The sequence below is a fragment of the Xenopus laevis genome, chromosome 6S, assembly GCF_017654675.1.
Source record: "Xenopus laevis strain J_2021 chromosome 6S, Xenopus_laevis_v10.1, whole genome shotgun sequence".
Taxonomy (NCBI): domain Eukaryota; kingdom Metazoa; phylum Chordata; class Amphibia; order Anura; family Pipidae; genus Xenopus; species Xenopus laevis.
The window spans coordinates 42,532,631-42,549,899 of NC_054382.1; the positions used below are offsets into that span (position 1 = coordinate 42,532,631).

The 17,269-nt window shown below is 42.4% G+C and overlaps 1 pseudogene; it reads right to left on the bottom strand.

Moving 5' to 3' along the window:
- Nucleotides 1-17,269, bottom strand: part of LOC108719690 — a 40,623-nt pseudogene that overhangs the window by 5,579 nt on the left and 17,775 nt on the right.

The following is a 17,269-nucleotide window of genomic DNA, read 5'->3' on the forward strand; positions in this document are numbered from 1 at the left end:
AAGGAAAATACAGTTCAAATCTTATGTTACTACTTTAGAATTGAGGTGGAACAAATGTAAACTAAATGTAGGGGAGAAGAGAAATCCTTCCCCTGCTTTTCTGTCTGTGACATCATTCAGCCCAGTAACAGGCTGGAGAGCGACCTGATTGGCTGGAGACTGCAGTGCATCCTGGGAGGAGAGGGTGTGCCAGACTGTGAAGCTGTGTGTGTAGGCCCTGCTGGATCTGTGTGTGTAGGCCATGTGATTGAGTCTAACACGTGCTGTGGAGAAAGGTTCAAAAGGAAGCAAAGTCCTGCAAGAGCTGCTGGATCTGTGAGGTCTGCAGGAGTGCAGAAAGAGGCTGTCTGACCCTGCCACGCTGCTAAAGCTTCAGAGGAGGAAAGTGCCATTGGTGAGAGTGATTCTGGAGAAGAGTTATTTGTGATTCCAATGTGATCTGCCTCTGAGAGAAAGCGCTGAGTAAATCCCTTGAAAAGAGGATTTGCCACAGGAAGACAGGCCTTGTGTAATTTTGCCTGCTACGTGGGAAGCTGCTATTTTCCAAGGGAAAAGGTACTCTGGGAAAGGTAGCGCTACCGGGGGAATAAGAGCTCTGGGGAAAGGGACATTGCATTTTGAACTGTGTGCTTTTTAACCCTTCCAGACAAGTGGGACTGTGATATACGAACTGTGTTTGAACAGATAGTTAAAACCTAATAGGGATTTAGGTAGTGTCCCTTATATTCCCATACAGGCGTGACTTTTGTATTAGTTACTACTTTACAGTTTATATAAAGTTAAATATTGTTATCTGCAAAGAGTGTGTGTTTATTATTTCCTAGGGGATTCCTCTGAGGTAAGTTCCTCAGTGCTCCCTAGGTGGAGGCACTGCGCTGTGATTCCTAGTTCCCAGTACTTTTCGACTTGCAAAAGGGACTCAGGGCCCCTGAATTGCCAAAGAAGCTATTATTTAAAGGGACAGTAACCAAATTAGTGTTACATTTTGGAGGCACTGCTGAGATGTCGACTGGGAAGCTGGGGATGTTTGATGAAAATATGTCTGCCTTTGAAACTCCACAAAGTGTTCGCCAATGGTGTACTGCATTGGGACTTAACCCCCGAAAGGTTGTCGCTGTTGGGCCCATGGTGCCCAGAGTGAAGGAAGAATTTATTTATCAAGTTCTGGATGGGGAACAGATTTTTTACCGCCCAAGGGTGGCTGCGTCACGGTGGGATTCTGCCGGGGTCCTGTTGAATGTTCTTATAGACAGCCCCAGAGAGATAGATCGTGACCGTGTTCCCCCTGATATTGATGCTGAAAGTGAAGGGCCCTGGAAGATTGTTCTGCCTGATATGTCTGATGACGCAGATGAGTTAACTTCCCAGGGTGATGCCCTTACTACCCAGTATGCAGTGAAGGCACCGGAGAGTGTGCAGCTGAACAAGACGTTGTTTGATTCGCCAGCTGAAAAGGGTCACATAAAGAGATGTCCATCCTGTGAGAGCGTGGTCTCCAAGGGGAGTCGCCATAGTTCTGGTGGCCGGCTGGATACCCCAGAGATTGTGAGCGCGCTGGGACAACTTACTGACCAACTGACACAGCTAGCCTGGAATGGAAATTTTAAGAGACTTAAAGTGTTTTCAGGTACCAATCCTGTACCCTCAGGTGAAGAGTCCTTTGAGAGTTGGAGAGACTCCACTGTTGTGTCCGTGAGAGATTGGACTGGGCCCGAGACTACTATGAGAAGGAAGATCCTGGAGAGTCTTCGCAGCCCTGCCGTGGATGTTGTTAAGTCCTATATGGTTAGTCACCCCGATGCTACTTCAGGTGATCTGATTGAAGTCCTGGAGGTGACGTTTGGCCCTGTAGAGAGTGCTACAGAGATGCTCTACCACTTCCACTCTACTGTCCAGAAAGAGAAGGAAGATTTGTCTGCTTATCTTGTGCGGCTAGAACAAGGCCTGAGACTGCTAGTGAGCCGCGGTGCAATTACAGACGATGAAATGGATTCTATGAGAATTCGCCAATTGAAAAGAGGGACCCTGAATAGTGACCCTGTTGCCATGACAATTAGAGCACACTACCAGGATAAGCTACCCCCTGGGTATGTTGCTCTGATGGAGAGGGTTCGGCGAGAGGAGGCTGATGCCTACGTGAGGGTCAAACGGAGTTCCACTGCAGGGCATACAGAGAAATCCCCTGCTGAAGCAAAACTGGCAGAAGAGAACAAGAAACTTCGCAAAGAGTTGGAGGACTTAAAAGCTCAATTGTATGAGAGAGCCAAACCCCCAGCTGAAACTAAGAGAGTTCCTACGTGTTACCGGTGTGGAAGGCTTGGCCACATCCAGTCAAACTGCCCAGTTCCTGATGAAGGTGAAACCCAATCTGTTTTATCGTAGGCGTAGAAGATTCCATGGGAGATGTTACAAGTGCCAGGTGATGGGTCATCAGGCCCGAAGTTGTAAGACTTACAAAAATTCCACCATACAGAAGTCTTATTATGAGCCTTCTGTCTGTGAGAGTGACTCCCCTGAAGAGGATAGGGTGTTGAGTCGAGAGAAGACTACTGTGGAGAACCCTATTGGCATGACGGTGGCCCCTGAAACCTTTGATACCCCCGATGGATCTAAAGTACTGGGTCTGGGTAAGCGCAGGTCTCCAGGTAAGGCCAATGTTAGGGTACAAGGTAACAATAGTGATAAAGACATTTTTGACTGTTTTGCTGTCCAGGCATGCCAGGGCATACGGCAAGCGAGGACGTTGCCGATTTGTCAAAGGGGAGAATGTAGGGGAGAAGAGAAATCCTTCCCCTGCTTTTCTGTCTGTGACATCATTCAGCCCAGTAACAGGCTGGAGAGCGACCTGATTGGCTGGAGACCGCAGTGCATCCTGGGAGGAGAGGGTGTGCCAGACTGTGAAGCTGTGTGTGTAGGCCCTGCTGGATCTGTGTGTGTAGGCCGTGTGATTGAGTCTAACACGTGCTGTGGAGAAAGGATCAAAAGGAAGCAAAGTCCTGCAAGAGCTGCTGGATCTGTGAGGTCTGCAGGAGTGCAGAAAGAGGCTGTCTGACCCTGCCACGCTGCTAAAGCTTCAGAGGAGGAAAGTGCCATTGGTGAGAGTGATTCTGGAGAAGAGTTATTTGTGATTCCAATGTGATCTGCCTCTGAGAGAAAGCGCTGAGTAAATCCCTTGAAAAGAGGATTTGCCACAGGAAGACAGGCCTTGTGTAATTTTGCCTGCTACGTGGGAAGCTGCTATTTTCCAAGGGAAAAGGTACTCTGGGAAAGGTAGCGCTACCGGGGGAATAAGAGCTCTGGGGAAAGGCACATTGCATTTTGAACTGTGTGCTTTTTAACCCTTCCAGACAAGTGGGACTGTGATATACGAACTGTGTTTGAACAGATAGTTAAAACCTAATAGGGATTTAGGTAGTGTCCCTTATATTCCCATACAGGCGTGACTTTTGTATTAGTTACTACTTTACAGTTTATATAAAGTTAAATATTGTTATCTGCAAAGAGTGTGTGTTTATTATTTCCTAGGGGATTCCTCTGAGGTAAGTTCCTCAGTGCTCCCTAGGTGGAGGCACTGCGCTGTGATTCCTAGTTCCCAGTACTTTTCGACTTGCAAAAGGGACTCAGGGCCCCTGAATTGCCAAAGAAGCTATTATTTAAAGGGACAGTAACCAAATTAGCGTAACATAATATACCTGTATCACTGAACCCGGCTGCAGTTTTTTTATTCACACTTTGCAGCCACGTTTTCTGTTTATATATATCTATCTAACTCTCTATTTACTTTAAACCTATGTTACTTAGTCGTATAAATGCTTATTTAAATGTATACAGGTATGGCCGGTAGACTAGATAAAGGAATGGCTGGTACAGGTGGCCGGTAGCCACGAAACACATAAAGTGGGCAGCCTGCAATATGTTCTGGGCATGCCTTTACCATTTTTAATGATTCCTTAATACATTTCTATTTTTTAACGGACCAGTAATCGACTCCTTTGGTGCTCCATTTTTTCTTGTGCTCTATATGGAACCTGACTGTGTGGAATTGCAATGTTTGTGCAGCACGCTGAAGCTGAACTCTGACCGGTAAGTGATCCCACGTTCATTCATTGATATACAGGTATTGGACCTATTATCCAGAATCCTCTGGACCCCGGGGTTTCCAGGTCTTCATTCCATATGTCTACTAGTAAATCATGTAAACATTAAATAAACCCAATAGGCTGGGTTTGCTTCCAGTAAGGAATAATTATATCTTAGTTTGGATTAAGCACAAGGTACTGTTTTATCATTACAGAGAAAAAGGAAATCAGTTCTTAAACTTTAGATTACTTGATTATAATGTAGTCTATGGGAGATGGCCTTTCTGTAATTCGGAGCTTTCTGGATATCGGGTTTCTGGATAACGGGCCCTATACCTGTACTTGATATATTGTCAGTGGTGGGACAGAACAGGACTTGAGTAACTGATCTGATGTACCACGGAATAAGAATAGAAACAATAACTTTTCTACAGTCTATTCTGTTGCAATTAACATTATTCAACCCCATTCTGTCTGATAGTAACTGTATTTATGATGACTACCTTTATAATTGACTCCTACGTTTTCAGGCAACAATTATGCAGGCATGAAACTCTCACTGTGATTTCACTTCACCACCGTATCTGTCCAGTTAAAACTAGTGCTACTGTATGTTTCTATATCAAAATAAACGCTTTACTGATTGTATTGTTACATATTGTTGTATAAAAAAGGGTGAAATTAAAGGAAATTAAGCGTCTTTTATCTACAGTTTTATACAGCATGGTAAATAGGCCCCTATGGGGGTTATTTACTAAACTACAAATGCAAGGTGGGCAGAGCTAGGATGTGATCCAGGACAGACGTGCTAAACCACAGCTCCCGTACAAACTGCTATCCTGACCCTTTCTGACGCGTGGGCTGCGATCTGAAATCACTGTGTACGGAGGGAAACGACTGCTGAGCACTAATGTCGAGCCGAAACCAGGGCAGAACTAAATCTGAGAGCCTGCAGAAGCTTTTTGCCAAGCAGAACGCCCAAGATGGCGGCCGGAACTCGGAATCTGCCTCGCGTCATGCCAGAGGTAGCGGGCCCAGCTCTCCACAATCTGATACCGCGGAGGATTCGCCCTCCGAACCTACCCTGCACTCGCTGATGGCGGCGATAACTGACTCCAAAGCCTCCCTAACGGCGCAGCTGTCTGAAACCACCGCCACCATGACATCTAAAATGGAGGAAATCAAGGTGGACTTATCTTTATTGCGCCATGACACACAAAAGCTCCGTGAGCGCACCACTGAGGCCGAACGGAGGATAGGGGCCTTGGAAGATGATGTTACGCCACTGCAAAGGCAAATACAACAGCTGCAACACGATCAGCGTCTGCTCATTGATCATGTGGATGACCTAGAAAATAGGCGACGCAGGTCCAATCTGAGGGTGATCGGCCTACCAGAAGGCTGCGAGGGCACTCAAGTGGAGAGCTTCATTGAACGCTGGCTAAAGGCAACACTTGGTGCCGACACATTCTCCGCTCTCTTTGCAGTGGAACGTGCTCACAGGGTGCCTGCTCGCCGGCCCCCGCCTGGGGCCCCTCCACGACCTATAGTTCTTAAGATGCTAAACTTTAAGGACAGGGACGCCGCCTTGCGAGCCGCAAGACTCAAGGGTGAGATCCGCTATGAAAATGCCAGGATATCTTTGTACCCTGATTTTTCTACGTTGGTGCAAAGGAAGCGCAGCTCATTTACAGAAGTTCGGCGACAACTACGCACATTGAAGATTCAATACGCCATGTTGTTTCCGGCGAGGTTACGCATCACTACAGGGGACTCCACGACATTCTTTGACAAATCCGAAGATGCGATGCAATGGATAGAATCACGCCACCCACCTCCGAATGGTCACCGCTCCCCAAATCAGGCAGCAGACGGTAACTGATATCCCTCTTGTCATGTGATTGCAAACCTTGTGGAATACAAAATGCTTTTGCTGCACGCAGTTTGTTTTTCTGCTTCTTGCCTATGGTCGTTTGCAACTGCTCCTACATGGGTACCCTTACGATGGCAGACCTGGTGCCTGGGATTGGACAGTAGCCGCGACTCGGCGGTTCACGGGGAGATTATGTAGGTATTCTACGTTTCTACGTTGTCGGCACAAGTGTGGGTTCTAGATTGCAACCGGTTGGGAGACTGTTATGCACAAAGAACTAACCTATCTCTACTTCAGTGCACGATAAGTTTTGGGCTAAGGCTTACTCAACTTCTTTTTCGTTCGTGTAAGCAGGGGTGGGGAGGGTAAAGTTGGGGCAAATGAGGATCAGCAGTTTCACAAGTTTTGCATATGTTCATGTTTGTAATAATGTTCTTGGCTATCGTTTGAAAGTGCAGTATTCCACCCTGAACTGCCTTGTTAGGGGTATCACTTAAGTAATATGGCTGATATAACAATCTGTTCGTGGAATGTCAGGGGTCTCAACTCCAAATTTAAACGGGCTCAACTTTTTCAGCATATTAAGGCATTTTCGCCTGCAATACTACTTTTACAGGAAACGCATTTAGTTGGTCAGAGGATCCTTGCTCTTAAGAAAGCATGGGTGGCTCATCATTATCATGCTACTTTTTCCTCATATGCACGTGGTGTGGCTGTGTTAATTAGAAAGCATGTTATGTTTGAACTGTTGAAAATTCATATAGATATGTTTGGTAAATATGTCATTATTCACTGTAAGCTGAATTCGGTCCCGCTGATTTTGTCCAATGTGTATCTTCCACCTCCGATGTCCCTAGACACACTTGATACCATGTTTACAAAAATTATGGATCTCCCACCTGCTCCAGTTTGCATATTGGGCGATTTTAATTCTACCCTTGATCCCCAGCTGGATAGACTAGTCACCCAGTCGACCACTCTCACTCCTCTCGCGCATTGGGCTAACTCCATGGGCCTAAAGGATATTTGGAGGTGGAAAAACCCATATGGTAAACAATTCTCCTGCCATTCTGCCACACACCAAACTCTATCCCGCATAGATTTAGCATTAGCCTCCCCGGACTTTCTGCCCCGAGTCTCGGAAGTCAAATATATTCCTAGAGCCTTTTCCAACCATTCCCCCCTACTGATAAAGCTGCAGTTAGGCTCCACTGCTTCTGACAGGTTGTGGAGACTCAGTCCATTGTGGCTGAAAAATGAGCAAGTTCATGAACTTAACACTCAAGGGTACAAGGAATACTGGCAGTTCAATATGAACACAGCTTCACCAGACGTATGCTGGGACGCCTCTAAGGCAGTAGCCCGATGCACACTCTCCAGGGCCATAGCCAGTGCAAGGAACGCTAACAAACAGTTAGTGGCTGAGGCCACGAGCCATTTACAGGCAGCTGAAGCTGACTTTGTGGATGACCCTACAAATGATAAACATGATCAGATGTGCAAGGCGCAACAGGCCTTAGAACTGGCCAATACCTCGCTTGCTAGGAAGAAAATGCAGTACACCTCCCAAAAATTGTTTGAGCAGGGAGACAAAGGGGGGAAAACTTTGGCCTACCTATCCAGAATTTCTGCACCCAACACGTTAATTCCTAGAGTTAGGCTCGACAATGGAGACATCACTACATCCCCCAGTGACATTATTGCTGCCTTTAGTAGTTTTTACGCCACTCTCTACGAATCACGTTTAAATTGTTCGCAAGTCAGTATAAACAATTACCTAAAAGATCTTGATTGTCCTCAGCTGGATCAGCAACAAATGTCATACTTGGACTATCCCATCACGGAACAGGAAATTGCCGTAGCCCTCCAGTCCTTCCCCAGTAATAAAACTCCAGGCCCAGATGGGTTGCCAGCTGAGTGGTATAAGCAAGTGGCACCTGACTTAATCCCAAACTACCTACACATGCTGAATAACAGTGTTGAGAAAGGTAGACTTATTCGGCGCTTATAATACTAATTCATAAAACAGGTAAAGACCCAGATTTATGTGACTCTTATAGGCCGATCTCATTGATCAACACTGATGCAAAATTACTGGCCAAAGTGCTCGCCACTAGACTTCTGAAGGTTATATTAACAATAATAAACCCGGATCAGTCAGGCTTCATGCCAAATAAATCTACCACCATTAATTTACGTAGGCTTTATACAAACTTGCAACTCGAGCATGATAACGCCGGTTCCAGGGTGTTAGTGTCTCTAGACTCCGCCAAAGCCTTTGACACTGTAGAATGGCTCTATCTTTGGGAGACTCTCAGGGCCTTTGGTTTTGGACCTAAATTTATATCTTGGGTACAATTGCTATACGCAGAGCCCACAGCACAAATCCGCATTAATAACAATATCTCTAAACCCTTCAAGCTGCATCGCGGCACTCGTCAGGGTTGCCCGTTATCCCCCCTGCTCTTTGCAGTAGCGATAGAGCCCCTTGCAATAGCGATTCGCAAGGCTGCTATGATACATGGTCTGCGATACAAGACTTGTGAAGAACGTATTGCTTTGTATGCGGATGATATACTGTTTTTGGCAGATCCCGGCCCCTCACTTCGGGCTGCTTTGGATATTATTCAAGTCTTTGGGAGTCTTTCGGGTTTGAAAATTAACTGGGACAAGTCCCTTATTATGCCAATTGATAATATTCCCTCTCTGCAGCAACTTTCAGTTACCGACCTTAAATGGGCGTCTGAAATAAAATATCTGGGTATCCGCATATCGCCAAAGGAATCAGAGTTTCAAAATCTTAATCTTTCCCCACAATTGGCGAAATTCACAACAACAGTCACACAGTGGCGGAAACTTCCTCTTACCATGTGGGGAAGGATTAACATCTTCAAGATGGTTTATCTCCTGAAATTTTTGTACTACTTTAGGAATGCTCCAACGACTATACCAAAAGAATTCTTTAGGAAACTCAACACGGAGCTATTAACCTTCATATGGGCAGGAAAACAACCCAGAATTTCTTGGAAATCCCTTACAGCGCCCACATCACGGGGGGGTCTTAGTCTGCCTGATCTATGGTTGTATTACCTAGCGGCACAACTGTCCCACATTCATGAGTGGTTTAATCCCAATGCTGAAAACCCCAATATGCTTCTGCATGCACTAATATTAGGGTCATTAGAGTCTTTACTCCACTGTCCTTTGCGTAAATTGAAGGATTCAAACCCATTGCCCCCTGTCCTTCAGACACCATATCGGGCCTGGCAAATTGCCCTACGGATGTATAATATCTCCCCATTCCTGATTTCGCAATACACCCCTCTTTGGGGCAACTCACATCTCACACACTTCCGCAATCTCCCTGACTTTATTTACTGGACCAGGTTCCACATTAAAACCTTGGGTGACCTGCTGGAGCAAGGTTCCTTTCCATCTCTTCTCCGGCTACAGGAGAGGCTGTTGGGTATTCCTATAGATAAGTTTAGGTATCTGCAACTGAAACATGCATTTAACGCTCAATTTGGGGCATATAACCCACTGATGCATAGGTTTGATGTTGGGAATGCACTTCATCAGGCTTCCTCCCTGAAGATGGTGTCTTCCCTATATAGGAATCTACAGGAGGCAAAGGCCTCTCCCTTCCAATTGGCACTTCGCAGATGGCAAGAGGCAATACCTGCAATCTCTGACGACATATGGGAGGAAGCCACTGATAATGCCTATTATTCCACCAGGGACAGATTGATCAACTTTAAAATCTTACACTTCTTTTACTACTCCCCTGCTAGATTGCATAGGGTCTTACCTAACAAATCCTCTGCCTGTCCACGTTGCCATCAACTTTCTGCGAGCTTCATTCACATGATTTGGGAGTGCCCTGTAATTTTACGGTTTTGGAGGGATGTGGTGAGATGCCTCAGCGATTATTTAGACCTACCACAGGTGCTGTCCCCTGAGGCGTGCTTACTGGGTGCTGTAGCCGAGCTAGTTCCCCGCAGTCACACCAGAATTATGTATAGATCCTTGCTATTCTATGCAAGAAAGGTTATTGTTATGCACTGGATCCAACCCCAACCCCCTACACTTAAACAGTGGTCTAATCTGGTTAATTGTATGCTTCCATTAATAAAACTGACCTACGAAGCCAGAGGGCTTACTGACAAGTTTGATAAGGTTTGGGGTCAGTGGGTGGATGTCTTTCCAATGTCACCAATTGAGTGAGGTTTTCCAGGACTTTGTTCTGAGTACTGACATGGTTTCACTATCTGTGTGAAGTTGAAAAGATATGTTATATGTCTATTTGTGTACTTGTAATGCTGCACTGATTTGCTGTATAGCCAAGTGTTAAATAAAAACTTTTAAAAAAAAAACTACAAATGCAAAAATCACCAAAATTTGTGATTTTTTTTTTTTATAAAATCAGACTTTTAAAAAAAAATCACAATTTTTTTCAGAATTTGTTAAACCATGAGGATGGAAAAGTCTGAATGTGAAAATCCGTCATGATTTTTTGATGTGACGTTTTCAGAGTTTTCAGGTGAAAATTCCAAAAAAAACATGAAATTAGTAAAAAAAAAAAAAAATGTTTTTTTCCCCCAAAACAAATTTTCGGGAAAATGTAATAATAAATAAGCATAAAAAACCCGAGCGGATTTGATCAGAGTTTGTAGCAGAAAATATTGAGATAAATGCGAACTTTGATAAAAAAAAAACCCACGTGTGTTTAGGGGGTTATCAAAGGTCGATTTTTAGAGGAATTTTTATTTTTTTTAAACTCTAATACATTCAATCTTATTCATAATTCAAATGGTATGTTATTTATGAAAAAATTGGAATGTCTAAAATTAGATCAAATAGTCCCGACCTGAAAACTCAAATCAAATTCAAATTGTGTTTTCCGCTGAAAAAAAAAAAACTCTACTTTTTTTTTGACAGACAACATTTTTTTATGTCTGTAGTGCATCATTTTCGAAGCGAAACTTGACAAACGTTTGGCTCATCGCTACTATTAACAACTTCAAATAGTTCAAGTGACCTCTGTTTTCAGGGTCAAGGTGTAATAAATCTCACATTCGAATTAAAATTTGAGTTGGTGGTTTCTAAATTCGATTTTGAAAATTTGTAAATTCGAATCTGAATTTATCATTTGAACCTTAGTAAATCTGCCCCATAGTGTCCATCCAGCTTTTTCTTTAGAATTGGGTGCAGGTGCTCTGTTTGACATTAGGGAATCTTGCAGATACCGCCATTCTGACCTTAAGTGCAACTGTACTATAATCATTCTATATAGTGGCCATTGTGTCCATCCTGTTTCTTCTGCAGGATCACTCATACAGTATGTGCACCTACTGAAAAGGGTCAACACTGGAGCTAGCTAAACCCGGAAATCTTAGATATTTAAAAACTGAACTGATGCCTTTAAATAAATCATAAATCTGTTCTTAAATCTCTGAAGCACCGGCACAAGAAACTGTGGCAGAGAACAGTCTCTGCATCTGGATTGCATCTTCCTAATCAAAGCATAATGCTTATATGAATACATTTATTATGCTGTTCTGAAAAACCATTATAGACTTTAACTGTAAAGAGGATGCATTTGCTTCTTTAATCTCTCTGAATATGCCTGGGATACTGGCCAATTTTATCTGGAGCAGCCAACCTGCACTTCAAAGAATCTGGCTGCAAATAGGAAACTCAACGATATCGAGTACAGGTGATCACAACGATGTAAGTGACAGTTTCACAGATGGCAGCTTTGGCTTTAGTGCCGTGCAGCCTTTCATGGTATGATTTATATAATGCAGAAATAGCAGGAAGTAAAGTAAAAAAGGAGAGAAAATCACAGAATGACGTGGGTTAATGAAGGTTTAATTAAGTTATAGGACTACCTATACATGTAGTAACTGTGCATCATTTTTCAATGTAAACATTTCTTAATTTAGGGGCAAAAATCTACAATCTACAAATTTTTATCAAGCAGTAACAATATTTACTGCTTGGAAATAAAATATGCATCACTCCCATGAGAAAAAGGGAGCACCTAGCATGTCAATTTCTTTTTAGTATACAGTATATGGCAATATCAATACTTGAACTTCATTTGAGCATTATATAAAGATGAAGATGATATAACTAGGGATGCACCAAATCCACTATTTTGGATTCGGGCGAACCCCAGAATCCTTCACGAAAGATTCGGGCGAATACCGAAAAAAAATCCTGATTTGCATATGCAAATTAGGGGTGGGAAGGGGAAAACATTTTTTACTTCCTTGTTTTGACAAAAAGTCATGCGATTTCTCTCCCCATCCCTAATTTGCATATACAAATTCGGATTCGGTTTCGCCGGGCAGAAGGATTCGGTTTCAGAAACTGAATCCTGTTAAAAAAGGCTGAATCCTGGCCGAATCCCGAACTGAATCCTGGATTTGGTGCATCCCTAGATGTAACTGAACCAAAGAGATCTTGCAATCATTTATTAAATAATAAACAGATATCCTTGGCTTTAATTCCTGGAATTGCCCCATTCCGCAGAAACAGCCTCACAAAGGTGTCTCTTACAACTGCCTCCCAGTTTCTGGCATCAGCTGGAAAAAATGCTAATTTTAGTTGTGACCTGATGTTCTTTTTGGACAGCAAAGGTTTCCACATGGCACAACTAGTAGGTAGATCTAACTTATACAGCCTCTTTCTAATGGTAGACTCAAGCACATTGACCTAATGAAATTCTGGAGATTTTAGAGACTTCTTCAACATCTTGTGCTCTGCTCTTGGCTAAATGTTTTGAGGCAGCCTGCCCTTGGCAAGTTGGCAATTGTTTCCTCCACTTATAATCTTCCATTCAGTAAAATGCTTGATGTACAATTGTTTGGTAATATTTATAAATTCCTTTCCAGACTCATAGGCATCTATACTATTCTTTCTAAAGACCACAGAGAGCTCTTTCAATCTAGGCATGGTAAAATCACACATTTCAACAACAAAGAGCAAACCAGATTAACATGCCTGAGTTTTAAATAAGACAGGTTTGCCCAAGATATTCCCTTTACCAAGTATTCTTATCATTTATCCCGGATCTGATGCACCTGAGTCTAAGTTTAGGTACTTGAGCTAGTGATCTATTAAGGGTTGTACAGTTATTGGACCTGTTATCCAGCATGCTTGGGACCTGGGGGTTTCCAGATAATGGATCTTTCCATTATCTGCATCTTCCTACCTTAAGTCTACTAGAAAATCACGTGAATATCAAATAAATCCAATAGGCTGTTTCTGCTTCCAATAATGATTAATTATATCTTAGTTGGGATCAAGTACAAGCTACTGTTTTATTATTACAGAGAAAAAGGAAATCATTTTTAAAAACTTATTTGGATAAAATGGAGTTTATGAGAGACAGCCTTTCTGTAATTCGGAGCTTTCTGGGTTTCAGGATAATGGATCCTATACCTGTACTTAATGTACTTACTTTTTCCACATGATAAATATGCATTTAAGTTCAATTAAAATAAACAATGAACTACAAAATATAAATGGTACATGGTATTCGTTAATAATTATGATTCAGTAGACAAGTGCAGATAGTGTTTAGAACAAACATGTTAGAAGAATATGTAATTACAAATCACTCTGTGGTAACTTGCACAATTGTGCATTAAAACTTTGTGTAAAGTAATAGGAATAATGATGGGTGGATTTGTCCCATTTTGGTTCGCCACAAAGCCGGCGTAAAAATGCACCCATTAAAGTCAGTGGGCATCCATTAATTTTCACGGCAAATTCGCAAATTTATTAGCCAGCTGCGAAACGACGGAAATTCGGCACAAATTCGTGCCTGTCGAATAAATTCGCCCATCACTAAATATGATTTCGATCTAAGAAAATGGGTTATGTTTAACGGTTACTGTGGTAACTTAATTTCTGTCTCTATAAGGATCATTTCGATTTATTATGTATTACACATATTCAGTACACATTATGCAAATTTGGACACCCTAACCCCTAATATTACAATGTAATTGTGACAATGGAAACTATGTAATTTACAATGCTTGGTGGTGAAATGATTGCTTAGTGTCACAGTCGGCACCCAACACCAGAACAAACACCAGGCACCCTGGTCTCGGCTCGTGCTTCACCAGTAGTGTGACCGCCTTTGGGCCTCGGGAGGAGCCCTCGGCTTACTTGGATGCCACCTGGACTTAAACGAGAGGTGCAAGATGAGAGTTCTGGATAGGCAGAGGGGCACGACTGTAAAGCAAAGTCTTTGGACAGAAGATCGTAGTACAAGGCGTTAGGCAAAAGAGTAGTCAGATCAGGCCGGGTCGAGGCAGGCATAGTGTTAACATTCTTTTTCCTATAAATTATCATCATTATCACAATGGCAATGTGCCTGCACGACTCTTTTGCAATAACCTAATCTAGAGACCGTTTCAGTTACTTTCCATTATTCCAATTTTAAAAAAATGCCTTTAGAAATGGATGGAAGACCATGAAAACTGCACAAAAAGCTAACCACACTTTGGTAATGTTTGGCTTCCCCTGTTATATGTGATATGAAATCTTTTAATAGGCCAAAATAGAACAGTAACCATGTTCAAATAAATACATAAATAAATGGTATTATAATGAAAGTGGGTAATTATGTTTTGATAGTATCGTGGGTACATTCATGTGTCAGTCATCCTTTCTCTATGACAATCTTATTTCACGAGTGAACATTCAATTTGACTACTGTTGGCTTCAGAAGCAATTTTAGTTAATTTTACATTGTTTGACCAAAAACACCCTCATCTGTGGTTGGGGGTAGGTCAAATCATCTGGTGTTTCACAGCTAGATGGGACCATACAAGGAAATGCTTTCCTACACCACCATATTTTTTATCAAATCAGAATGAGAGCAGGGGAGTCAGAGAGAGAGACAGAAGATATAAAGCAAGGCTGTCCAACTGGAGGCTCATGGGACAGATGTGACCTTCAGACTGTTCAAAAGCTCCACTAACCTCTCACTTTTTTATTATAACCTGTCCCCCAAATATGTAGCATAGGCAATAAGTGTCCCATGATACGGAAAAAGTTGGCAAATGTATTTCTTGCAATGCTTTGAGTACACGGGGCTCCTGAGTATTGTTTACAAGCAGCTGGAAAACAATAAAATAAGCAGAGAGTGAATTCTTAATCTGTGTGCGATACACTGTGTGTATCTCAGGAGGAAAGAAGTAGGAAGATCATACTTTGGAATCAAATGCTTCCAGGTGCAGGAAACCAAATGAATATTTTATTTAAAAGCAGCACTTGGATCTTTCACTCACCAGTGTCTTGTTAAACTGTACTTGGTGCTTTTCTTTCCAATTCATCATTGTTATTTTTATTTTAATTGTTTCTGGTTTATTCCTTAACAAGAATAAATGTTCTAATTATTTTATGGTGCTACCTGCAAATACTTTAGGGCTGCAACTTCCCAAATGGATGCAGCTTTTTGCACAAGTGTTAAAAACTCTTTCACAAATTATTTTGCATGAAATTCCTCTGGGTAAAATGCTGTAAAACATAGTACAATACTTTGTATAATATTTAGTGCTTGGCAGATAGCACCTGTGTAATAAATAGCCACTTGTACATCCAGGGCCGGATCTAGGGGTATGCAGAGTAGGCGGCTGCCTAGGGTTCAATCATAGGGGGGGTGCATTTTCAATGGGAATTTTTTTTATCTTTGTCATTTTTTTTCCCCGTTTTTTTTTCTTTATAAAACCTGGTTCATACCATCTGACCCAAGTGTGTGACTGTGATTTGTATGTGGCTGCACTGTACACTTTTGGTTCATGCAAGCGGCCAGGATCCTGCAGCTATACCCAACCTCCCTCTTACTTGCTGGCATCCAGCACTTGCGGTGGTGCATGCGCTGTAGGAAGTCAAGACTTTGTCGTCACCACCGTAACGTCACATTGAGATGGCAGTGAGCAGCAGAGAGAGGAGGAGAGCTGGGCTGGTGCATTGGTGTGGAGCTCAATGGAGAGAACTGGTACTGGAGAAAACCAGATGACTGGCCTTATAACACAGGTACAGATTTGGGGGCAATTTTTATGGCTGGCAATGGTACAGATTTGGGGGCTATATTTTTGGCTGGCACAGGTAACAATTTAAGGGTAATTTTCATGGCTCTCTGATGGCACAGGCAAAGATTTGGGGGCAATATTTATGGCTGGCACAGTTTTGGGGGCAATTTTTAATGGCTGACTGCCGGCAAAGATTTGGGGGCAATATTTATGGCTGGCACAGGAACAGATTTTGGATCAATATTTATGGCTGGCACAGGTGCAGATGCAGGGGCATAACTATAGAGGAAGCAGAATTAATATACGAGTGTCAATAAATATTGGTAAAACAAGTCAACCTCTAAACATTTGGGGGGCCTGAAAAATAATTTGCTGTGGGGCCCAGTAATATTTAGTTACGCCACTGGATTTGGGGGTAATTTTTATGGCTCTCTGCTGGCACAGGTACAGATTTGGGGGCAATATTTATGGCTGGCTGCTGGCACAGTTACAGATTTGGGGGCAATATTTATTGCTATCACAGGTACAGATTTGGGGGCCATTTGTATAGTTCTCTGCTGGCACAGTTACAGATTTTGAGGTCATTTTTATGGCTGGCTGCTGGCACAGTTAATGATTTTGGGTCAATTTTTATGGCTGACACAGGTACAGATTTGGGGGTATTATACATGGCTGACACAGGTACAGATTTGGGGGCAATATTTATCGAAATTAAAAGTTTTAATCATTAATTTGTTTTAAGGTTTGTTTATTAAAAATGGTTAGGTGGGAAATGGTAATACAGGATGGGGGGGGCACTGATTGTAGCCCTTGACTAGGGTGCCAAACTACCTTGGACCGACCCTGTGTACATCATCTCATAATACACACATGATCATTTTCCTCAACTTATTTCCATATTTCAAAACACCAATCTCTTATGAGGTATAATGCAATAGTTTTCCTAGAAAAGTCCTGTATCTTTAATAAAAGGTAGTGCACTTAACACTAACATCTATCTATATCTTAATCAAAACAATGCTTTTGCATCCAATAATTTGCTGTAGTTCATTTAATTTATTTTTCTACCATTTTTATCTCAGATCTTTGCAAGTGTTAGAAAATAATTTGTTTTCTCTATTTGTCATTGATGCTTTTACATAGCTGTCACGTATGGTATCTGTATAGTTCCAGGGGCGCTCCGCCAATGAGGAAAAAACGGAAAACCAGTACTATTGTGTAAAGCGCAATTGCGCTCTCCACACTAGTGTTCCTACATCCCC